Source organism: Nomascus leucogenys, chromosome 6 (genome assembly GCF_006542625.1).
Source record: "Nomascus leucogenys isolate Asia chromosome 6, Asia_NLE_v1, whole genome shotgun sequence".
Taxonomy (NCBI): domain Eukaryota; kingdom Metazoa; phylum Chordata; class Mammalia; order Primates; family Hylobatidae; genus Nomascus; species Nomascus leucogenys.
Window position 1 is genome coordinate 70,828,406 of NC_044386.1, and position 25,484 is coordinate 70,853,889.

At 41.1% G+C, this 25,484-nt stretch overlaps 1 protein-coding gene and 1 pseudogene across 3 annotated transcripts in view; both read right to left on the bottom strand.

Annotated features, from left to right (window-relative positions):
- Positions 1-25,484, bottom strand: part of FAM189A1 (family with sequence similarity 189 member A1) — a 455,446-nt gene that overhangs the window by 85,362 nt on the left and 344,600 nt on the right. The gene's annotated exons all lie outside the window — the stretch shown is intronic.
- Positions 21,438-22,905, bottom strand: LOC105739864 (annotated as a pseudogene).

Below are 25,484 nucleotides of genomic sequence, written 5' to 3' on the forward strand. Positions count from 1 at the left end.
AATTACTTTCTCTTGTCTGATTGCCCTGGCTAGGACTCAAGTAGTATGTTGAAGAGGAGTGGTCAGAGTGGGCATCCTTGTCTTGTTCCAGTTCTCAGAGGGGATGCTTTCAACTTTTCCCCATTCGGTATTATGTTGGCTGCGGGTTTGTCATAGATGGCTTTTATTACAGTGAGATATGTCCTTTGTATCCCGATTTTGCTGAGAGTTTTAATCATAAAGGGATGCTAGATTTTGTTGAATGCTTTTCCTGCATCTATTGAGATGATCATGTGATTTTTGTTTTTAATTCTGTTTATGTGGTGTGTCACATTTATTGACTTGCATATGTTAAACCATCCCTGCATCCCTGGTATGAAACCCACTTGATCATGGTGGATTATCTTTTGGATATGTTGTTGGATTCAGTTAGCTAATATTTTGTTAAGGATTTAGCATCTATGTTCATCAAGAATATCGGTCTGTAGTTTTGTTTTTCGGTTATGTTCTTTCCTGGTTTTGGTATTAGGGTGATGCTGGCTTCATAGAATGAATTAGGGAGGGTCCCTTCTTTCTCTATCTTGTGAAACAGTTTCAAAAGGATTGGTACCAATTCCTTTTTGAATATCTGGTAGAATTCTGCTGTGAATCCGTCTGGTCCTGGACATTTTTGGTTGGTAATTTTTAAATTGTCATTTCAATCTTACTGCTGGTTATTGGTCTGTTCAGGGTATCTAATTCTTCCTGCCTTATGCTAGGAGGGTTGTATTTTTTCAGGAATTTATCCGTCTCTTCTAGGTTTTCTAGTTTATGCGTGTAAAGTTGTTCACAGTAGCCTTGAATGATCTTTTGTATTTCAGTGGTGTCAGTTTTAATACCTCCTGTGTCATTTCTTAATGAGCTTATTTGGGTTTTCTCTCTTCTTTTCTTGGTTAATCTTGCTAATGGTCTATCAATTTTACTTATCTTTTCAAAGAACCAGCTTTTTATTTCATCTATCTATTGTATTTTTTTGTTTCAATTTCATTTAGTTCTGCTCTGATCTTGGTTATTTCCTTTCTTTTGCTGGGTTTGTTACTTCCTTTCTTTTGCTGGTTCTTGTTTCTCTAGTTCCTTGAGATGTGACCCTAGAGTGTCCGTTTGTGCTCTTTCAGTCTTTTTGATGTAGGCGTTTAGGGCTATGAACTTGCCTCTTAGCACCACCTTTGCTGTATCCCAGAGGTTTTGATAGTTTGTGTCATTATTGTCTTTCAGTTCCAAGAATTTTTAAATTTCCATCTTGATTTCGTTTTTGATCCAATGCTCATTGAGGGGCAAGTTATTCTGTGCAGAAGCTCTTTAGTTTAACTAGATCCAATTTGTCAATTTTGGCTTTTGTTGCCATTGCTTTTAGTGTTTTAGACATGAAGTCCTTGCCCATGCCTATGTCCTGAATGGTATTGCCTAGGTTTTCTTCTAGGGTTTTTATGGTTTTAGGTCTAACATTTAAGTCTTTAATCCATCTTGAATTAATTTTTGTATAAGGTGTAAGGAAGGGATCCAGTTTCAGCTTTCTACATATGGTTAGCCAGTTTTCCCAGCACCATTTATTAAGTAGGGAATCCTTTCCCCATTTCTTGGTTTTGTCAGGTTTGTCAAAGATCCGATGGCTGTAGATGTGAGGTATTATTTCTGAAGGCTCTATTCTGTTCCATTGGTCTATATCTCTGTTTTGGTACCAGTACCATGCTGTTTTGGTTACTGTAGCCTTGTAGTATAGTTTGAAGTCAGGTAGCCTGATGCCTCCAGTTTTGTTTTTTTGGCTTAGGATCGAATTGGCAATGTGGGCTCTTTTTTGGTTCCATATGAACTTTAAAGTAGTTTTTTCCAATTCTGTGAAGAAAGTCATTGGTAGCTTGATGGGGATGGCATTGAATCTATAAATTACCTTGGGCAGTATGGCCATTTTCACGATATTGATTCTTCCTATCCATGAGCATGGAATGTTCTTCCATTTGTTTGTGTCCTCTTTCATTTCGTTGAGCAATGGTTTGTAGTTCTCCTTGAAGAGGCCCTTCACATCCCTTGTAAGTTGGATTCGTAGGTATTTTATTCTCTTTGAAGCAATTGTGAATGGGAGTTCACTCATGATTTGGCTCTCTGTTTGTCTGTGATTGGTGTATAAGAATGCTTGTGATTTTTGCACATTGATTTTGTATCCTGAGACTTTGCTGAAGTTGCTTATCAACTTAAGGAGATCTTGGGCTGAGACGATGGGGTTTTCTAGATATACAATCACAGCAAAAGAAACTACCATCAGAGAGAACAGGCAACCTACAGAATGGGAGAACATTTTTACAATCTACTCATCTGACAAAGGGCTAATATCCAGAATCTACAAAGAACTCAAACGAATTTACAAGAAAAAAACAAACAACCCCATTAAAAAGTGGGCGAAGGAGATAAACAGACACTTCTCAAAAGAAGACATTTATGTAGCCAACAGATACGTGAAAAAATGCTCATCATCACTGGCCATCAGAGAAATGCAAATCAAAACCACAATGAGATACCATCTCACACCAGTTAGAATGGCGATCATTAAAAAGTCAGTAAACAACAGGTGCTGGAGAGGATGTGGAGAAATAGGAACACTTTTACACTCTTGGTGGGACTGTAAACTAGTTCAACCATTGTGGAAGTCAGTGTGGCGATTCCTCAAGGATCTAGAACTAGAAGTACCATTTGACCCAGCCATCCCATTACTGGGTATATACCCAAAGGACTATAAATCATGTTGCTATAAAGACACATGCACATGTATGTTTATTGTGGCACACTATTCACAATAGTAAAGACTTAGAACCAACCCAAATGTCCATCAGTGATAGACTGGATTAAGAAAATGTGACACATATACACCATGGAATACTATGCAGCCATAAAAAAGGATGAGTTCATGTCCTTTGTAGGGACATGGACGAAGCTGGAAACCATCATTCTCAGCAAACTATCGCAAGGAGAAAAAACCAAACACCGCATGTTCTCACATATAGGTGGGAATTGAACAATGAGAACACTTGGGCACAGGAAGGGGAACATCACACACCAGGGCCTGTTGTGGGGTGGGGGAAGAGGGGAGGGATAGCAGTAGGAGATATACCTAATGTAAATGACAAGTTAATGGGTGCAGTACACCAACATGGCACGTGTATACATATGTAACAAACCTGCACGTTGTGCACATGTACCCTGGAACTTAAAGTATAATAATAAAAAAAAAAATAAATGTAAAAAAAGAAAAAAAGGAGCAACTTATTTAATTTCCATGTATTTGCATGGTTTTGAAGGTTCCTTTTAGAGTTGATTTCCAGTTTTATTCTACTGTGGTCTAAGAGATGGCTTGATATAATTTTAATTTTCTTAAATTTATGGAGGCTCATTTTATGGCCTATCGTTGGGCTATCTTGGAGAAAGTTCCACTTGCTGTTGAATAGAATGTGTATTCTGTGGTTCTTGGATGAAATGTTCTGCATATATTTGTTAAGTCCATTTGTTCCAAGGTATAGTTCAAATCCATTGTTTCTTTGTTGACTTTTTGTCTTGATGGCTTTGTCTTGTGCTGTCAGTACAGTACTGAAGCCCCTCACAATTATTGTGTTGCTGTCTATCTCATTCGTTCGGTCTGTTAGTAATCGTTTTATAAATTTTGGAGCTCCAGTGTTAGGTGCATATACGTTTAGGACTGTGATATTTTCCTGTTGCACAAGGCCTTTTATCATTTGTGATGATTAATACAAAGTGTCAACTTGATTGGATTGAAGGATACAAAGTATTGATCCTGAGTGTGTCTGTGAGGGTGTTGCCAAAGGAGATTAACATTTGAGTCAGTGGGCTGGGAAAGGCAGACCCACCCTTAATCTGAGGGGGAATACTCTAATCAGCTGCCAGTGCAGATGGAATATAAGCAGGCAGAAAAATGTGAAAATGAGAGCCTGGCCTAGCCTCCCAGCCTACATCTTTCTCCTGTGCTGGATGCTTCCTGCCCTCAAACATCGGACTCCGAGTTCTTCAGTTTTGGAACTTGGACTGGCTCTCCTTGCTCCTCAGCCTGCAGACAGCCTATTGTGAGACCTTGTAATAATGTGAATTAATAATAAACTCATATATATATATATATATATATACATATATATTCCATTAGTTCTGTCCCTCTAGAGAACTCAGACTAATACACCATTATATAAATGTCCCACTTTGTCTCTTTTAACTGCTGTTGCTTTAAAGTTTGTTTTGTCTGATATAAGAATAGCTACCCCTGCTCCCTTTTGGTGTCAATTTGCGTGAAATGCCTTTTTCCACCTCTTTAAGTTTATGTGAGTCCTTATGTGTTAGGTGAGTCTCCTGAAGACAGCAGATGGTTGTTGAGTTCTGATGCTCCCGAAGCATCAAGTTCAGAGTTTCCTGAGGGCAGCAGTGGGTTGGGGAGTTCTTATCTATTCTGTGGTTCTGTATCTTTTAAGTGGAGCATTTAGGCTATTTACATTCAATGTTAGTATTGAGATGTGAGGTACCATTGCATTCACTGTGCTATTTGTTGCCTGTGTACTTTGGTTTTTTTGTTTTTGCTTTTTAACTTGTATTTTTGTTTTATAGGTCCTGTGTGATTCATGCTTTAAAGAGGTTCTGTTTTGATGTGTTTCCAAGATTTGTTTGAAGATTTAGAGCTCCTTTTAGCAATTCTCATAGTGGTGGCTTGGTAGTGGCGAATTCTCTCAGCATTTGTTTGTCTGAAAAACATGGTATCTTTCCTTCATATATGATGCTTAGTTTCACTGGATACAAAATTCTTGGCTGATAATTGTTTTGTTTCAGGAGGCTGAAGATAGGGCCCCGATCCCTTCTAGCTTGTAGGGTTTCTGCTGAGAAATCTGCTGTTAATCTGATAGGTTTTCATTTATAGGTTACCTAGTGCCTCTGTGTCACAGCTAAGATTCTTTCCTTTGTCTAACTTTGGATAACCTGATGACAATGTGCCTAGGTGATGATCTTTTTGTGATGGATTTCCCAGGTATTCTTTGTGCTTCTTGTACTTGGATATCTAGGTCTCTAGCAAGGCTGGGGAAAATTTCCTCTATTATTCCCCCAAATATGTTTTCCAAGCTTTTAGAATTCTCTTCTTCCTCAGGGACACTGATTATTCTTAGGGTTGGTCATTTAACATAGTCTCAGACTTCTTGGAAGCTTCATTCATATTTTCTTTTTCTTTATCTATGTTGGATTGGGTTAATTTGAAGACCTTGTCTTCAAGCTCTGAATTTCTTTCTTCTACTTATTGAATTCTATTCCTGAGACTTTCCAGAGCACTTTGCATTTCTGTAAGTGTGTCCAGTGTTTCCTGAATTTTTTATTGTTTTTTTCCTTATGCTGTCTATTTCCATAAATATTTCTCCCTTCACTTCTTCTATCACTTTTGGATTTCCTTGCATTGGGCTTTGCCTTTCTCTGGTGCCTCCCTGATTTGTTTAATAACTAACCTCCTGAATTCTTTTTCAGGTAAATCAGGGACTTCTTCTTGGTTTGGATCCATTGTTGGTAAACTAGTGTGATTTTTTTGGGGGTGTTAAAGTTTAGTCTTATTACCAGGGTTGGTTTTCTGATTCCTTCTCATTTGGGTAGGCTCTGTCAGAGGGAAGGTCTAGGGGCTGAAGGCTGTTGTTCAGATTCTTTTTTTCCCATGGGGGTGTTCCCTTGGTGTGGTAATCTCCCTCTTTGCCTATGGATGTGGCTTCCTATGAGCGGAACTGCAGTGATTGTTGTCTGTCTTCTGGGTCTGGCCACCCAGCAAGTTCTATCAGGCTCCAGGCTGGTACTCAGGGTGGTCTGCACAGAGTCCTGTGATGTCAACCGTCAATGGGTCTCTCAGCATGGATATCAGTGCCTGTTCCGGTGGAGGTGGCAGCGGGGTGCGATGGACTATGTGAGGGTTCTTAGCTTTTGTGGTTTCATGCTCTATTTTTGTGCTGGTTGGCCTCCTGCCGGTAGGTGGCACTTTCCAGAAAGCATTGGCTGTGGTGGTGTGGAGAGGAACCCATGGTGGGCAGGGCCCTAGAACTCCCAAGAGTATATGCCCTTTGTCTTCACACCCCATGCTCACGGATGGGTAGAATCAATATTGTGAAAATGACCATACTGCCAAAAGCACTCTACAAATTCAGGGCAATCCCCATCAAAATACCACCATCATTCTTCATAGGTTTAGAAAAAACAATTAAAAAATTCATACAAAACCAAAAAAGAGCCCACATAGCCAAAGCAAGACTAAGCAAAAAGAACAAATCTGGAGTCATCACATTACCTGTTTTCAAACTATACTATAAGGCCACAGTCACCAAAACAGCATGGTACTGGCATAAAAATAGGCAAACAGACCAATGGAATAGAATAGAGAACCCAGAAACAAACCTAAATATTTACAGCCAACTGATCTTTGACAAAGCAAACAAAAACATAAAGTGGGGAAAGGACACCCTTTTCAATAAATGGTGTTGGGATAACTGGCTAGCCACATGTAGGAGAATGAAACTGGATCCTCATCTCTCACCTTATACAAAAATCAACTCAAGATGGATTAAAGACTTAAATCTAAGACATGAAACTATAAAAATTATAGAAGATAACTTCGGAGAAACCCTTCTAGATGTTGGCTTAGGCAAGGATTTCGTGACCAGGAACCCAAAAACAAATGCAATAAAAACAAAGATAGTTGGGACTTAATTAAACTAAAGAGCTTTTGCATGGCCAAAGGAACAGTCATCAGAGTAAACAGACAACCCACAGGGTGGCAGAACATCTTCACAATCTATACATCTGACAAAGGACTAATTTCCAGAATCTACAACGAACTCAAACAAATCAGTAAGAAAAAAAACAAAGAATCCCATCAAAAAGTGGGCTAAAGACATGAATAGAGAATTCTCCAAAGAAGATATACAAATGGCCAAGAAACGTATGAAAAAATGCTCAATATCATTAATCATCTGGAAAAGGCAAATCAAAACCATAATGCAATACCATCTTACTCCTGCAAGAATGGCCATAATCAAAAAATAAAAAAATAGTAGATGTTGCCATGGATGCAGTAAACAGGGAACACTTCTACGCTGCTGGTGGGAATGTAAACTAATGCAGCCACTATGGAAAGCACTGTGGAGATTCCTTAGAGAACTAAAATAGAACTACCATTTGATCCAACAATCCCACTACTGGTTATCTACGCAGAGGAAAAGAAGTGATTATATGAAAAGGATACTTCACACGCATGTTTATAGCAGCACAGTTCGCAACTGCAAAATTGTGGAAGCAATCCAAATGCCCATCAGTCAATGAGTGGATAAAGGAACTGTGGTATATATATATAGAGAGAGAGAGGGAGAGAGACAGAGAGAGGATGATGGAATACTACTCAGTCATAAGAAGGAATGAATTAATGGCATTTGCAGTGACCTGGATGAGACTGGAGACTATTATTCTAAGTGAAGTAAATCAGGAATGGAAAACCAAACTTTGTATGTTCTCACTAATATGTGGGAGCTAAGCTATGAGGATGCAAAGGCATAAGAATAATACAATGGACTGTGGGTACTTGAGGGGAAAAGTAGGAAGGGGGTGAGGGATAAAGGACTACAAATAGGGTGCAGTTATGCTGCTCTGGTGATAGGTGCACCAAAATCTCACAAATCACCCCTAAAGATCTTACTCATGCAACAAAATACCACCTGTTCCCCAATAACTTATGGAAAAATAAAAAATAAAAATAAATGAAAAAGAAAATTGGAAATTAAAGCTGTAAGTAGAGAGGCAAGACAGTAGGCCAGAAGCCGCTGTGCTTAATGGCAGCAGCCCTGGCTGCCTGCTTGATTTCTAGGGCTTATTTGAAGCTGTGGGCTGGAGAGACCCGCTGGGCTGCCTCAGGGGTCTGCATGGGCTGGCTCCAGCACCCAGCCTAGAACCTTCAGGGGCTTGGCCCGTGCAAGGCCTGGCCTACTAGTTTTCATTTAGCACATGTGAATTCAGAGAAACCAGGATCAGAAAGGTTCCTACCAGGTCTGTTATGATTCTGTCCCTTTAAACGCACGTTATTTTTGGCTCTGCATTGCTTTTATTATTATATTCTATGCAAAGAAGCCTGGCCTTTATGACCGATCAGTATTTGTGATTTTCACTTTTCATGCAGTTAAATCCCATTAGAACACAGGCACGTGGCACAGGAAATGCACTCATGTGGCTGAGGAAGGAGAGGAGCTGCCGCATTCTTTGTTTCTAATTGTGCTTTATCTGCTAATTGCGTTTCTACCTGCTCCACAGGAATGGTGGGAAACTTACATCAAAAAATATATATCTAAAGGAATTTAGAACTTTTAAATCTCAAATCTGATGAGAATCTAGGGTTTTGTTTGGTGCATGAATGTGTATACACAAAACATTTAGGAAAAAGTTATTTAATTCCAGAAAATAGAACCTTTATTATATAAACCATACAATTAAGTCTTATAACATTTGTTGACCTTTTAGGGAAAAAAAAAAACAACTACCTGCTTTTCATTTCTAGCATCAGATATTTCACCTTTATTTTGGTCTTCATTTCATCATATTCCGTTTGCTAATTCATCTCTTGCTCTGCAACAGATGCTCAAATTATTTGTGAAATAGTAGATCTGAGTCACAGGCTTTTAATTTTTCATTTCATGTGTGCCATCGTGATCAGGGAGAGAGAGACAGGATGAGAATAAATCTGAGGACTGTGGGAATCTGCGATGCCAATTGGAACTCCTGCCAAGAAGGAAATTGTCAAGTGCGAGAGCACCACGCCAGAATCTGGGGTTCTCTTTGAAAGCATGTCTTCCTAGGACACAGCAACACTTTCTACAGCCCTGGGAATTTTTACACCACCTTTTAATGCAAATGACACTTTTTTTTTTTTTTTTGAGACACAGTCTAGCTCTGTCACCCAGGCTGGAGTGCAGTGGCACATTTTGGCTCACTGCAACCTCTGCCTCCCGGGTTCAAGTGATTCTCCTGCCTCAGACTCCCAAGTAGCTGGGATTACAGGTGCCCAAAACCACGCCCAGCTAATTTTTGTATTTTTAGTAGAGACGGGGTTTCACTGTGTTGACCAGGCTTGTCTCGAACTCCTGACCTCATGATCTGCCCACCTTGGCCTCTCAAAGTGCTGGGATTACAAGTGTGAGCCACCACGACTGACACTTTCAAGGACAGCTTAGCTTGCTGAGTTAGTAACGTTCACACAAGCCTCCTCTTGAACAGTTAAATAAGACTGGTACTCCTGAGGCGCTCTTATCACACGAGAGACATGGAATAAGTTAGAGATTCCTCCTCCCTGTCTTGCCTTCGTCTCCTTCTGAGACTCTTCTGTTAATAATGTAGACTTGTACTTTTAGGCCCGACTCACAAATTTCATTAATTAGCACGGTCATCAAAGTAGAGCTCCACTTTGCTGACAGAAAGGGAGAAAGGGCTAAAGAGAATCGTGCTGGGTAACATGAAAATAAGGAACACCGCACGATTTTTCACCACAGAGACCCAAGCAAGAATGTTCACAGCAGCAGTGCTTGGAATAACAAAAGATTGGAAAGAATCGACATGAGGTTCTGTCATCAAGTTAACTTGGGAAAATAGTGTTTCAAAAACATTAAATTAGGAGCTCTCCTGCATGACCTCTCCGACTTGTAATATTTCAGTGGGTGTTGTTGTCAGAGGTGTTTGAACCACAGCAACTCCATCTTGGATAGGGGCTGGGTAAAATAAGGCTGAGACCTACTGGGCTGCATTCCCAGATGGTTAGGCATTCTAATGAGATAGGAGGTCAGCACAAGATACAGGTCATAAAGACCCTGCTGATAAAACAGTTTGCAGTAAAGAAGTCGGCCAAATCCCATCAAAACCAAGATGGTGACAAGAGTGACCTCTGGTCATCCTCACTGCTACACTCCCATCAGCGCCATGACAGTTTACAAATCCCATGGCAATGTCAGGAAGTTACCCTATATGGTCAAAAAGAAAAGGCATGAATAATCCTCCCCTTGTTTAGCATATCATCACAAAATTACCATGAAAATGGGCAACCAGCATCCCTTAGGGCTGCTCTGCCTATGGAGAGCCATTCTTTATTCCTTTACTTTCTTAATAGACTCACTTTCACTTTACGGACTCGCCTCAAATTCCTTCTTGCATGAGATCCAACAGCCCTCTCTTGGGGTCTGGATTGGGACCCCTATTCAGTAACACTGTCACTCTTCAAGAAGAGAGGTGAGCATGCTGAGTGGACCACATTTTCCTCCTCCTCTTCCTTCTTACATTTAAAATAACAACCATTTGCATCTCCCGTCACTCATGCTCAGGAGAATGTGCTGTGACAAGTGCAGAATGAGATGTTTAGGAGAGGCTCAGGGGCCTGCTTCACTCTCCAGACATTCCAGCTTCCGAGGGGGCCCTGCAGGGCCACCAGCTCCCTCATGCTAGCCCCACTAGGAATTACTCTATTTACAGACGCAAATGCCTGCCAGTTGGTATTTGTTCTTTCCTAGAACATACCATAAATACAAAGCAATAAAGAATAACGTTTTTATGAGTTTTAAGTTTTTGTCTGGTCTCTAATCCAATAGAATAGCATGTGATACAATCTCATCACTGTCAGAGGTATACAAGAGAAAACTGCTCATAGCAGTGTTGTGTGTTTCTAGGCAAAACTGAAAACATGAATACAGCACTGGACACCGGGTCAGTCCTTAACCAATTACTCTCTGTTGATCAACTTCAATGACAGGAACAAATCAAACAAAGAAGCTGGGCATGGCTGCTGCTGACTGGTCACCTGACGGCCAATGGACAGTGACTTTTAAAGTTTACTTTCTTTTATTCTTGGGGGAGATCATATAGTATTTGAGGGTATAGTTGGGGAACGTCACATTAAAAAATCGCAATTCTTAGCTTCTCTTCAGAAGTTTCAAGTTCCAGGTTCACTCGGCCGTGGGTGGCAGCTGCTCCCTCCAGACAAGTCCTCCTGGTTCTGGGCTGGAGAGAGTTTGTGTCTGGCTTGGCTCCTGGCAGCCTCTGGGATTCTGTTTCTTCCTCTCTGCAAAGAAAGGTGCCCAGCTCCAATGGCTCTACATCTTCCATGTGGGGACACCTCTCCTTCTGTCATATCTGTCTCTGTGAGCCTGTTCCTTTGCAAACATGCTAGTGGGGAGTGACGCAGACACACGTGCGTGGGTTGACGCAGCTACGTGTAACTGGGTATCAGTTTAGCCACTAATACCCCCTAAAAATGAGCTATAAATCCAAGAAACAGTTTGGATGGTCCTTTTTCCCACTGGAGACCACACTTCTGGCAGACACTAAAGCCCTGCTAAATACAATTCGGGCCCAGTAGGCCTCCTGTAGTGGCACTCCTGGCCAGGGTGGGGGTGGAGGGAACGGAAAGGTAGCCAGAGAGGCTGGTCCTGGAGTCCGTGGGCCTGCAGCCCTTTCCCCATTCCCTGCAGCAGGCAGGCCTCACCCTTCCACACCGCAAGTATCCCAGAGGAAGAAAGGCAGGCACTCTCTGGGGAGGGCTCAGCTGACAGAGGATTGAGAAGTCCCAGCGCACATGAAGTAAAGTCTGAAGCTTGCCCGCCCCCAGCTCCCTCCCAGCTCTGCCTGTGAACACAGCGCCAGCTATGTACTCAGAAGTGTATCCGGAATTGGTGGGTTCTTGGTCTCAATAACTTCAAGAATGAAGCCGCAGACCCTCACGGTGAGTGTTACAGTTCTCAAATGCGGCACATCCAGAGTTTGTTCCTTCTGATGTTCGGATGTGTTCGGAGTTTCTTCCTTCTGGTGGGTTCGTGGTCTTGCTGGCTCAGGAGTGAAGCTGCAGACCTTCACGTGAGTGTTACAGCTTTTAAGGCAGCGCATCTGGAGTTGTTTGTTCTTCCTGGTGGGTTCATGGTCTCGCTGGCTTCACGAGTGAAGCTGCAGACCTTCACGGTGAGTGTTACAGCTCATAAAGGCAGTGTGGACCCACAGAGTGAACAGCACCAAGATTTATTGCAAAGAGCGAGAACATGAGGCTTCCACATTTGGGGAAAGGGACCACAGCGGGTTACCACTGCTGGCTCGGGCAGCCGGCTTTTATTCTCTTATCTGGCCCCACCCACATCCTGCTGATTGGTCCATTTTACAGAGAGCCGATTGGTCTATTTTACAGAGAGCTGACGGGTCTGCTTGGACAGGGTGCTGATTGGTACGTTTACAATCCCTGAGCTAGACCCAAAAGTTCTCCACCTCCCCACTAGATTAGCTAGATACAGAGTGTCCACTGGTGTATTTACAAACCCTGAGCTAGACACAGGGTGCTGATTGGTGTGTTTACAAACCTTCAGCTAGATACAGAATGCCGATTGGTGCATTTCCAATCCCTTAGCTGGACATAAAGGTTCTCCAAGTCCCCACCAGAGTAACTACATACAGAGTGCTGATTGGTGCATTCACAAACCCTGAGGTAGACACAGGGTGCTGACTGGTGTATTTACAATCCCTTAGCTAAACATAAAGGTTCTCCAAGTCCCCACCAGACTCAGGAGCCCAGCTGGCTTCACCCAGTGGATACCTCACCGGGGCTGCAGGTGGAGCTGCCTGCCAGTCTTGTGCCGTGCGCCCGCACTCCTCAGCCCTTGGGTGGTCGATGGGACTGGGCGCTGTGGAGCAGGGGGCAGTGCTCATTAGGGAGGCGTGGGCCACACAGGAGCCCAGGGAGGTGGGGGAGGCTCAGGCATGGCAGGGGCTGCAGGTCCCAAGCCCTGCCCCACAGGAAGGCAGCTAAGGCCAGGCAAGAAATTGAGCACAGCAGCTGCTGGCCCAGGTGCTAAGCCCCTCACTGCCCGGGGCCTGTGGGAAGGCCAGCCAGCCAGCCGTTCCAAGTGCGGGGCCACTGAGCCCACGCCCACCGCAAACTTGCGCTGGCCCGCAAGCACCTGCGCCTCTCCCTCCACACCTCCCCGCAAGCTGAAGGAACTGGCTCTGGCCTTGGCCAGCCCAGGAAGGGGCTCCCACAGTGCAGCGGTGGGCTGAAGGGCTCCTCAAGCCGGCCAGAGTGGGCACCAAGGCCAAGGAGGCGCCAAGAGCAAGCGAGGGCTGTGAGGGCTGCCAGCACGCTGTGGAGGAGTCCAGCCCAAGAGAAAATAAAAACTATACACACTGACCTTCGGGGATCTCCCAAGGAATGCTAGATGATTAGATGATCCATCCGAGTCCACATAGCTGTGACAGATGATGAACCTTCAAGATCTTGTTGCATTTTGGTGAGGAACTGTGGGAATCGGGCAGGGAATCACTTCCACCCACAGCTTACCAGGACCTATCTACAGGGATGACAAAAGCATCCCCTAACAGGTGGCTGGAGACCTGAGGCTCACCAAGTGCCCCGATCATGAAATCACAGAAATAAAACTACCAGAGGCCAGCGCATTGCTCTCCCTGCCTGGCAGGTGCAAAGTCAGTGGAGAGAAGTAGTATCACAGTCAAGCATGCGGTGAGAACAATGCCCACGGAACCGTGGGACACATGGCAAGGGCTGAAGCTGCAAGTTCTGAGCACGTCAGCCCCTGCACCTCGCCCCCGCCTTCCTGTTCTCCAAACTGAAATTAGCCTCCGGGCCTTGTACCCAACCACTTCCCTGCATCCTTTAGGCCTCGGCTTGCAGGCCAGGTGCTCAGAGAGGTATTGGCCATGTCCACTGCACCTCCCCACGTCTTTCCTCGGAGCACTTCCTGTTGTCTGAAACTGTCCACCACAGCTCCCCACGTCTTTCTTTGGGGCCTGAGCTGCTCACCAGAAGGGAGCGGAGCCAGGACTTGTCTTGTCTCCAGGACTTGTCGTGTCTTGACACTGCCGTGTTCCTAGCACTCAGAACATGCCGGACACGGGGCGCTCCCTCCGCAAAATGTATTAATCCACTGAATCAAAGAATGAGTGAATGTATACTATGGACAGATACATATTTCTATGGAACCACTGTTACCTTACTTAAAACATACCAATTTTTATTTTGCTGGGAATGTTTACTTTGCTAGGAAAGTTTACTTTGCTAGGAAACTTTGGGGGTTTGGAATCAACTTTCAAATTGCAGCTTTTGCCATGGAATCTCTTTATCTATAATAATAGCAAATTCACATGAAGAAGAATGAAAACAGAATGATGTTCCTACAAAGGGAAAAATTCTGGGCCATCATGACAATGCACAAATAGCTGTCAAATGCTAAATTTCTCATGAAGCCAAGAGAGGCCAAAACTATCCCTGACCTGTGATTAGTACAATAAAGGCTGTGCCTTTGGGCAACAATGGGAACAGAGATAAAGACTTCAAGCCAGACAGTCCAGCAGCCCCAGCCTGAGGCTATGTCCTCCTGTAATTTATCACTCAGGATAAGGAAGCTAAATCAGCGTTGCCCTGGTTACTATGGGGCTCTTCTGAGGACCCTGGCGACATAATTGGTGTTGGCTTGGAGACTGAGGCTTTCAATTCTGAGATTAGAGTGCTGGTAATAGAGGTGGCTACCCCCTCAGGAAGAAATTCAAACAGGCTTTGGAAAAAATGAGATAGTCTCAAAATTAAGGTCCTCCTCCAAAATGTGCCACTGACTGTCTTAACCTGTGGTCCTGACAGATTCAGCCACAATAAATAATTGGCTCATTCAAATAATAATTGCCTTTTAAAAATAGTAACAAACAGAATCATGAAACGCTTAACCAGATGATCTCAGCTGACTGAACTAGGTTGCACACACAGAGAGAGCAGAGTCTGCTGTGAATATAATGCCACAGCCCCGTGCTGGACACTCAGAGGAGGAAGAGCTCTGGGGACAGCAGCTCGGAGGACTGGCTGGAGGGGGAATGACATGGGATGTGGCCCAAGAAACAGATTTTCCGAAGAGAAAGGGACAGTAATACAGAGAACAGGCAGGAAGAGGGAGATAGGACTGGAATATAGTTCATTAAAATGGAATTCAGCCAGGGGCCCTTCTCAGGCACCCAGAACCCTCATGGCTCTGCCACCAGGCTGGGAATAGCAAACAAAGGTGATCGGGTCCCAGAAATCTGAAACACGTTTTTGAGCATCTGGGGATCTGTGCCCTGTGTTTGCAGGCTGGTCTTAAAGGCGCCTGGAATTTACAGGGGGTGGGGAGCAAGGCAGGAAAAGGAGAGGAGCGGCCGGCAGATTTAGGGTGCGAGGGTCTGTGATGTCGCCCTCACACCTACACCCACAGTCCATGAGGGTCATCAGGCTCATCAGCTGGGTCATCATTGCAGGCCAGAGAGGGTTGGGAGGACAGAGCACAGAACAGGGACCCCCACCCCTCCCGCTGTTGTGAGGCTAAATTCGCTTCCCCCACACCCAGCCGCCACCAGGGAGAGAAGGAGAAGATGGAAGGAAAAGAGGAGTGGAGGGGCTGAATGCCTTCTGGAAAGAGACAAAGTTAATCCTGGGGAGACTGTTTTAAACTGGTAAAGGGGGAACCACTCTGCAGTGGTAACAGTCGCATTCAATTTTTCTAAATCAGTGGCTACAGAAGTAACTCACTTCTACATGCCAAGTAGAAATCAGTTACAGAAAATGAAGAACACATTTCTGCAGTTCTGAGTCAAGATATGAGAATTTTAATCACACCACATATAACAGAAGTCAACAGGATTGAGACCAAACATCTCTCATAAACATAAGTAGACAAAATTTACCGATGAGAAAAAAGAAGAAACTTGAAAACATGATGCTAAGTGAAAGATGCCAGACACAAAAGGACAAACACTGTGCCGGGCGTGGTGGCTCACACCTGTAATCCCAACACTTTGGGAGGCTGAGGCGGGTGGATCAGTTCGAGACCAGCCCGGCCAACATTGTGAAACCCCGTCTCTACTAAAAATACAAAAATTAGCTGGGCATGGTGGCGGCGCCTGTAATTCCAGCTACTCAGGAGGCTGAGGCAGGAGAATCACTTGAACCAGAGAGGTGGAGGTTGCAGTGAGCCAAGATCACAACACTGCACTCCAGCCTGGGCAACACAGCAAGACTCCGTCTCAAAAAAAAAAAACAAAACAAAAAAAAAGAAATACTGTATGCTTCCACTTACATGAGTGACCTAGAATGGGATAAATTCATAGAGACAGAAAGTAGAATATTGGTTATCAGGGGCTGCGGAAGCAGAGAAATGAAAAGTTATTGTTTGATGGGTATAAAGTTTCTATTAGGGATGATGAAAAAGTTCTGGAAATGGATGTTGGTCATGGTTTCACACAACGTGAACGTACTTCGTGCCACTGAATTGCACACTTAAAATGGTTAATTTAGTTAACTTTATACTGTGTATATTTTACCATAACCAAAAAGAAAAAGGACTCTCACTTTCTTAAGTAGAATAATATACTGTTTAATTATTAATTTAGAAGCCCAATCAAAAAAGGAAAAAAAGTCAAAAGGTACAAATTATCAGTGAGATACAGACCTTGCATACAGAGGAACTTAAAATATTAGAAATGTATAAAAATATTGTAAAATACTAAATAATACTATGAACTATTTTATGCTCATGACTTAAACAATGATTCAAAGCCCAAATAGATCACAAATGTAAAAAGAAATGCAAAAATTGCCAAATAACTATATCCTTAGCTATCATCAGTCTGACAGTTTAATTGGTGAATCTTTTCTTTTCTTTTTTTTAAATTAAAAAATTTTTATTAGTAACATTTTTGTCCTTGGTAATCCTTCCAAATAAAGAAATCTATGAAAATGCTATGGAAAATTAAATTAAACAACATATAAAATCACTTGGGCACCAGGAAGATGGTGAAGAAATATTTTGTGACATAAATATAAAACTGAACTATCAATTTTTAAAAAGCTTTAGTGTTTCATTAAAAGTATGAAAAAGATATTTAAAATATGCTTAAATAATCATTAGTCAGAGATATATTCAAAAAGGAAACTTATTAAATGTACTACTTTTTTCATTCTCCATGGTAAAACTGAGAATGAGAATCTTGGTAAAGGTTAAAATTTTGAAATAATAGCGTATCTGGGGACATCAACTATTCCTTACATCTTGAACACACAATCTTTCCATTTACTCTGTAAACATGCTCAGTTTTGAACCTATCACCCCCTATACCTGACATTATCTTTGTTCTATCTTTCAATTCTTAATTGAGCTTATGGAAAGAGACATACCAATGTCTCTACCTTTTTTCCCCAAACCTTTCTCTGCAAACCACTACTGTCTGGCTTCTGCTTCCACTACATCATATCTGAAACTAAAATGTCAAAGCAATCACGTTGCCAAATTTAAAAAAGGATTTCCCAGACCTTTTGGGAGTTGGTATCATTGCTTCACATGGCATTACTAACCTGTCCCTCCTTGTACTTGTTTTCTCCTGGCTTTGGATATGACATTCTTTCTGCCCTGCATACTTTTCTGATCATTCCTGTTTGGTCTCATTAGCTAGATCCTTTTCTCTACTTGCTCCTGTAGTGCAGACTCTGCTCTTCTCATTCTATCCTCTTTTTCTAGACAATCTCATCCATTCCCATGGTTTCAATTGCTATCTATAAACTATCTTTATCTCTACCTCAGACCACTTTGGTGACTTCCAGCATCATACAGCCATCCAACCATCTATGCGATTTCTCCATGTGGAAATCCAAAGACACTTCAAACTTAACATTAAAAAAAAATCTCACATACCTTCTTCTCTCCTCAAATCAGCTGTTCCTCCTAAAATCTCTACCTTGGCTGATGGTTCATTATCACCCTGTCAAGACACCTGGATATCATACTCTCATTCATTTCTAACTTAGTCTCAAAGTCCTGTGAATTCAACCTTTCAACTATTTTTAAAATCTGTCCATTCCCACTTCTCACCACTATTGCCTTAGGTTGGATCCCTCATAATCTCTGAGGTGGACTATAGCAATGGCCTCATGTTCTTGGCGTTTTCAATCTTACTCCTTCCAATCAATCACTTATAATGTTGTCAAAATGATCTTTCCAATACGTAAATCTGATCACATTTCTCCCAAGCTGAAGTAATCCCTACAGCTCTTAAATAATTAGTTGCTTAAAGAATTAATCCATTTACTCACTCATTTAACAAATATTATTTACCACATAACGTATGATTTTAGGCAGAGAGGAAATTATAGTAAATGAAAATATTTAGAGAATATGCAGAAAGGTAGATATTAAACAATCCCCTAAATAAATGTATGATTACAAATTTGACAAATGCAATGAAGAAAAATAACAAGTCACAAAGGAAGAAAAAGAGGAGACCTACTAGAGATTGTGAAGTTATATTATTTTTGAGGGAATAATATCTCGGTGAGTTTAAAAAACGAGTAGAAGTTGCTCAACAAAAAAGTAGTTTTGGTAGAGGGAACAGCATGTACAAGGGATCTGAAAGGGAAAGGAGGTTAGAGTGTTAAAAGAAATGAAAGTAAGTCTATTTGGCAAGAGCTTAGTGAAGGATGGGATAGTGGCCTGAGACAAGATTATTGACATAGAAACCAAGTCATGTAGCGTTTGTAAGCCAAGGTATGGATTTGGGTTCTTTTGAAAGGCTATGGGAAGCAATTAAAAAGTTTTAGGCAGATGAATCACATGGTTATATTTACATCTTAAAGTTTCACTATGGCTGCTGGTAGAGAATAGATTATAGCCTGAGTGGATGTGAGAAGAACTAGTAAAGGGATTATTCCATTAGTCTAGGAGAGAAAAATGGTAGTGGGCAGTCTCTATTAACTTTTAGAAGTTATCTTTAGGTAATGTGAGCCTGCAACGTGAGGTTCCTAGTGCTTTAAAAGTTATAATGCTGATGAACAAAAAGGTATGTAAAAACTCAGGATTTAATTAATTAGATACATTTTCCATCATTAGAACATTTCCGCTCAGAGGTCTTATTACAAAGCTACATTTCTGATAGTCTACTACGATGCAGCTTCTGCCAAAGCCACTCAGTACTAACCTCTTACATAGCATCTCTACTTACATGACTAAAATGCATATCATACTTGACATAGTCAAAAGATAAAGAACCACCTGATTTCTACTTCCAAGCTACTCAACTCCGCAGTAAATGGCCTTACCATTTACCCTACCCAGGCACTGATGTAAACAATCTGGGAGTTAATCATAATTTTTCTCTTCCTCTCATATCCCATATCATATGTAAATTAAGTATCAACTTAAATTGAATATAATATTCAATGTAATGCCATGAAAATTATTGTATGTGATTAATGAGAATATAAATCTGGCTATAAAATCTCTGATAGTGATATATTATTTATATCCATATATCCTTAGGAAAAAATTCCCTTTAATTATAGAGTAGTTATAAACAGTAGTCTAATATAATATGCTATAGTTGTGTTTTGCCTTAATTATTCTTCAGTGTTAGTATCTCTATAATAAACATATAAAATAAAACATGCTTAATTTCTTCGTTTGCAAATTAATTTACCAATTCATTCATTCTTTCTTTGTCAAGAACAGAAAACCTTATAGCAATACAGGTCATCTCAGGTCCATAAAGAGTAATGTAAGATCAGAAATTCATCTCAGGTCCATAAAGAGTAATGTAAGATCAGAAATTCATCTTAGGTCCATGAGGAATAAGTTTTCTTTTTTTTTTTTTTTTTTTTTTTTTTGAGACGGAGTCTCACTCTGCTGCCCAGGCTGGAGTGAGTGGTGCAATCTTGGCTCACGGTAACCTCCGCCTCCCCGGTTCAAGCGATTCTCCTGCCTCAGCCTCCTGAGTAGCTGGGATTACAGGCGTGGGCCACCACATCTGGCTAATTTTTGTTTTTGGTAGAGACAGGGTTTCGCCATGTTGGCCAGGCTGGTCTCGAACTCCTGACCTCAGGTGATCTGCCTCCTTGGCCCCCAAAAGTGCTGGGATTACAAGTGTGAGCCACCGCGCCTGGCCCCATAAGGAATAATTTAAGATCAGAAGTACAAAGGAAGTTTTCTAATTCATTTTAAAATTAGTTTCTGAATATTTCTCCAAGACTATAGTTTAAATTCGATCTATTTCACACCAAATAAGTACTACAGCAATATTTAATTTCTGCATTACTATTGACATATGAGTCATCTAACATGTAAACTTTCAGCCAACCAAATATTATGGCTTTAGTGCCAATTTAAAAAAAATGTTTTTGAAAGGAAAATTTGTAAAATATATAAAGGCATTTATCTGCCTTTTTTTTTTTTATAGAGACGGGGGGTCTCACTCGGTCACCCACGCTGGAGTGCAGTGGTACAATCATAGCTCACTGGAGCCTTGAACTCCTGGGCTCAAGCAATCCTCCTGCCTCAGCCTCCTTAGTAGCTGGGACTACAGGCATGCACCACCACACCCAGCTAATTAAATTGTTTTTTGTTTGTTTGTTTGTTTTTAAGACACGGGGTCTCACTATATTGACCAGGCTGGTCTCAAACTTCTGGGCTCAAGCGATCCTCCTGCCCCAGCTTCCCAAGTAGCTAGGATTACAGGTGGTGTGCCACCACGTCCAGCTATCTGCCTTTTTAAATAAAGGAAGTGAATATCATGTTAAGTTATTCTTAAAGACTTAACTAAGATTACTTATCATACTTTGTCACAATATATTTAAAATTCTTCATTAAATTCTGAGGTGAGATAGTAAACCATTTGTGCTAACACTAAATAGCCTTTTTAGTTTTTGAATAGTCTTCCTATCTCCAACCTTTTCAGATGTCCCTTCATGTCAGAATGTCTTCCTCTACTAATCCTTCTCTGTGCTGTATTTGATCTGCTAGTAATAAAGCTTGATAAATAAGTAACCTGTTTATTTCATCAGGCTCTATTTAAAGCTTGGAGATTGTCTCTGTAACTTTCCCACATTGAAAAGTACAAGTGGAAGTGGGAGCTTCTGATTGATAGCTTTTGAGCTTACCTCTGGGTTCGTAACTGTATTCTTTAGTTAAAGCTATCAGGAATTTGGCTACCAGATAAGTGAGATATAAAACCAAGTATCATTACTAAAGCAATCTAGTAATACAGAATATTACTGTGTTTAAATAACTTATCCTACATAAACAACGAGATAGTGTTAACCTCACACCCACAATTCTACACAATTTTATGACAGATATCTAGGATTTAAAAAATGGATATAGCTTATATCCATCATAATTTTGTTATACAGAGAGAGTTCAAAGTTGGCATCAAGGGTCAAAGGTAGAAATTAGCTTACATAGAAAATAATCTGTATAGGCCAAATAGACCTTTTGTGTACAATACCACCTACTGTAATTTAGTCCACAAAATACTGACTATAAGACCATAATCAAAATGAAATGCTATGAGGTGTGAGAGAGCTTAGTTTATGCACTGCAATAAAGCTATGGATGGATGGGCATAGCGCATCTCCTGTTGCACGCACCCTGTTGCTTGTCAAGTTACATGGATCTGAGCTGTTTGTTAACCACAGAAGAAGGTGAATCAGTCTGATGATGTGTGTGGTGTCCAGATGCCTCAACAGACTGCCGTTGTTCACTGTCTGGCGAAGATAAAAAAGGAGTAGCATGAGGGCTTTCTGTGGGAGATGATGCCGAATGAGCCTGAGCTGACATTGTAGAGGTTGTAGATGGCTGAAGAAATTGTTCAGCTGGAGTATCTACTTCCATTGCAGTTTCACTCACTTCCAAATTAGGACTTGATGGGACCATAGGAAGAGTTGAAATATCTGATTGACTTGTTCCACCTCTGGGTCAAGATCTTCCTCATCCTCTATTGCTTTGTGCAACCTCACTTGCTTCTTCGAACCGTCTTGATAACATATCAGACATTCTCTGCATCAATGACACATTGGGACTCTGCTCTCCATGTCATTCTCGTTCACTCTCAGGCCTTGCTCTGGGTCCAGTATCTGACCAATCACCACGAAGTCTCAAACGCTTAACTGGTGATTGTCGTAACTCTTCTCTTCTCTCTTCCGCAGAAGGAGTTTTAAGTTCTCGTGCTGTATCATCTTTCGGGTCAAAAAGATACATGTAATCTGAAGAGTAACTAATGAGAATCTCTTGACCATCTTCACTGTAACACAGAAATGTCACTCTGCAGGACTTATTAAGATGGGAAGCAATAAAATGGACAACCATTCCAGTAGTCCCTCAACCTGCATAATTCCCTGTAGCTCTTGTGCCCAGCATTCGCCAATCATATATTTGTACTGAGCTATAAGAACAACCAACAACAAAGTAATATGGTATTGGTGGGCAAATAGCAACAGATGTGGCAGCACATCAACAGTTAATTAAAATATCATCTTTACAATCTTCTTTTGTGCAGCTAGTTTTGATGCGTGTATCAAACCACCTACCAGTTCTGTCTTCACCACAAGAGAGAAAAGTGTAAGGGTCATTGGGTACAGTCATAATCTCATAAGTAGTTCCATAGTGGCATGTAAATTGGCATTGTCTGTTGGTTTCTGCATCTTGCTCAACATTGGTATAAAATATTACTCCATCTCCAGAGCAGGATACAATCTGTTTATCATTTGCGCAAGGTAAGAACTTTGAACTAAATATGTTTGCTTGGTGCCCCGAATGAATTGTTGTCAAAACCTTTCTGCTGTAGGGATTACTAATTACTAATTTGGTGTCATCTGAGCCAGATAAAATATATTCTCCAGTGTCATTCCAACAGATTGTATTAACACAGCCAACATGCACATTTAGGGTTGCTTCAAGTTTCAATATTTGGATAAATTATCTTCTTCCCAGGTAGTGGCTGGGACGGGTCCTCCAGCCCAAGGGACCTTTTCCTCATGTCCCACAACAGATGTGGGCAGGAGCCACCCTGAGACATGGCTCTGCCTGAGCCAGGTGGGAGGGGAGACCCTAACTGGTGAATCTTTTCAAAATGTCATAAAACAGATAGTTCTATAGTCTTGGTATCATTATAGAACATTTAAAAAAATAAGGAAAGCTTCTGTTTTCCAAAAGCACTATAATAATGATTGGTCCTGTTTATAGGTTGTGATATTTTGTATACTCCTTCTTTTAACTTTTTTTGCTGTAAGATATCTGTGTGGTTGCCATCTATTGTCTTTTCATCTTGCTTGTCCTTAACATGAAAGTCCTGGCCGCACCTTAGCTTTTCTTTGCTACCTTAAAGAGAGTCTCTAAACATGTGAAAATTAAACACCATAGTTCTAAATAATTCATGGATCAAAGAGAAAGCCTCAAAGAAAAAATCAAGAGAACTGAATGGACACAAAACATAACATATCAAAGTATGTGGAGTGTAGCTAAAGCAATACTGAGAGGGAAATGTATAGCACTAGACGCTTACATAAGAAACAAGGAAAGCTCTTAAAACAGTAAGCTAATTCCTACCTCAGGAAACTAGATAAAGAGCAGCTGGATGTGTTAGCTCATGCCTGTAATCCTAGCACTTTGGGAGGCTGAGGCAGGTGGATCACGAGGTCAGGCATTCAAGATGAGCCTGGCCAAGATGGTGAAACCCTGTCTCTACCAAAAATACAAACATTAGCTGGGTGTGGTGGCGGGTGCCTGTAATACCAACTACTTGGGAGGCTGAGGCAGAGAATTGCTTGAACCCAGGAGGCAGAGATTGCAGTGAGCCGAGATTGCACCACTGCACTCTAGCTGGGCGACAGAGTGAAACTCCATCTCAAAAAAAAAAAAAAAAAAAAATCAACCCAAAGCAAACAGAAGAAAGGGAATCACAAAGATAAAAGTACAAATCAATGAAATAAAAAACAGAAAAACAATTGGTATGAAAACTTTTAAAAGGAGTTTGTACTTTAATAAGATCAACAACACTGACAGAACTTTAGCAAGAAAAATGCTAGAAAACAAAAATTATCAATATCTGGAATGAAACAAAAATATAACTACAGACCCTGCAGACATCCAAAGGATAATAAGTGAGTAATATGAATGACTCTTCACAACTTAGATAAAATGCATCAATTCCTTGAAAAACACAAACTACCATAATTCACATAATATGAAACAGATAATTTGAATAGCCCTGTAACCATTAAGGAAATTGGGGAGCCAGGCACAATGGCTTGTTCCTGTAATCCAGCACTTTTGGGGGCTGAGATGCGAGAATCACTTGAATCCCAGGAGTTCAAGAACAGCCTGGGCAACATAGTGAGACTTCTGTCTACCAAACATTAAAAAAAAAAAAAATAGCCAGGCATTGTGGCATGCACCTGTTATCCTGCCTACTCAGGAGGCTGAGGCAGGAGGATTGCTTGAGCTCAGGAGTTCAAGGTTGCACTGAGCTATGATTGTGCCACTGCACTCTACCCTGGGTGACAGAGCAAGATCCTGTCTCGAAAATTTAAAATAAAAAAAGAGAAACTGAATTCATAACATTAAAATTCCCCAAAATAAAACCTTCAGGCCTAGATAGTTTCACTGGAGAATTCTACCAAATGCCTAAAGAATAATTAACATCAATTCTACATAATCTCTTCCAGAAACTAGAAGTGAAGACTTCTCAACACATTTTCTGAAGCTAGTATTACTCTGATACTGAAACCAGACAAAGATAGTTGAAAGAAAAAAAAAAGGAAGGAAGGAAGGAAAGAAGGGAAGAAGAAAGAAAAACAACAATAAACCAATACCTTTTGTGAACTTAGAGCAAAAAACCCACAATAAAATATGTACAAACCAAATCCAACAATGTGTAAAAATTACTACATGCCATGGCCAAGTGATATTTATTTTAGGTATATAAAACTGATTAACATTTGAAAATCAATGAAATCCACCAGATCAACAAGCCAAAGAAGAAAAATTACATGATTATATCAATTGACAAGGAAGAAGCTTTTGACAAAATGAAATGTGTTTTGCCCATTTTCTAATTGGCTTGTTTTTCACTGTTGAATTTTGAGAGTTCTTCATATATTTTAGATACTAGTCCTTTGGCATATATGTGGCTCACTAATATTTTCTCCCTGTCTGTAGCTTGTCTTTTCAACCTCTTCAGGTGGATTTTCAGAGAACTGGTTTTTAATTTTTCTTAACTTTTTCCTTTTATAGATGATGATTTTGGAGTCAAGTCTCAGAGTTCTTTGCCTAGCACTAGATTCCAACATTTTTTCTCCTATGCTTTTTCTAAAAGTTTTGTAGTTTTGCGTTTTATATTTAATCCCATTAGGTTGGTTTTTATAAAAGGGATGAGGTTTAGGTTGAGGTTCACTGTTTTGCCTATGATTGATGAGCACATGAAAAGATGCTTGGAATCATTAGTAATCGGGGAAATGCAATTCAAAACCATCATGAGATACTACTTTGTACCCACTAGGATGGCCTAAAACAAAGTCAGAAAAGAAACGTTGGCAAGGAGGTAGAGAAACTGGAACCCTCATGCATTGCTGGTGGAAATGTACAATGGTGCAGCTG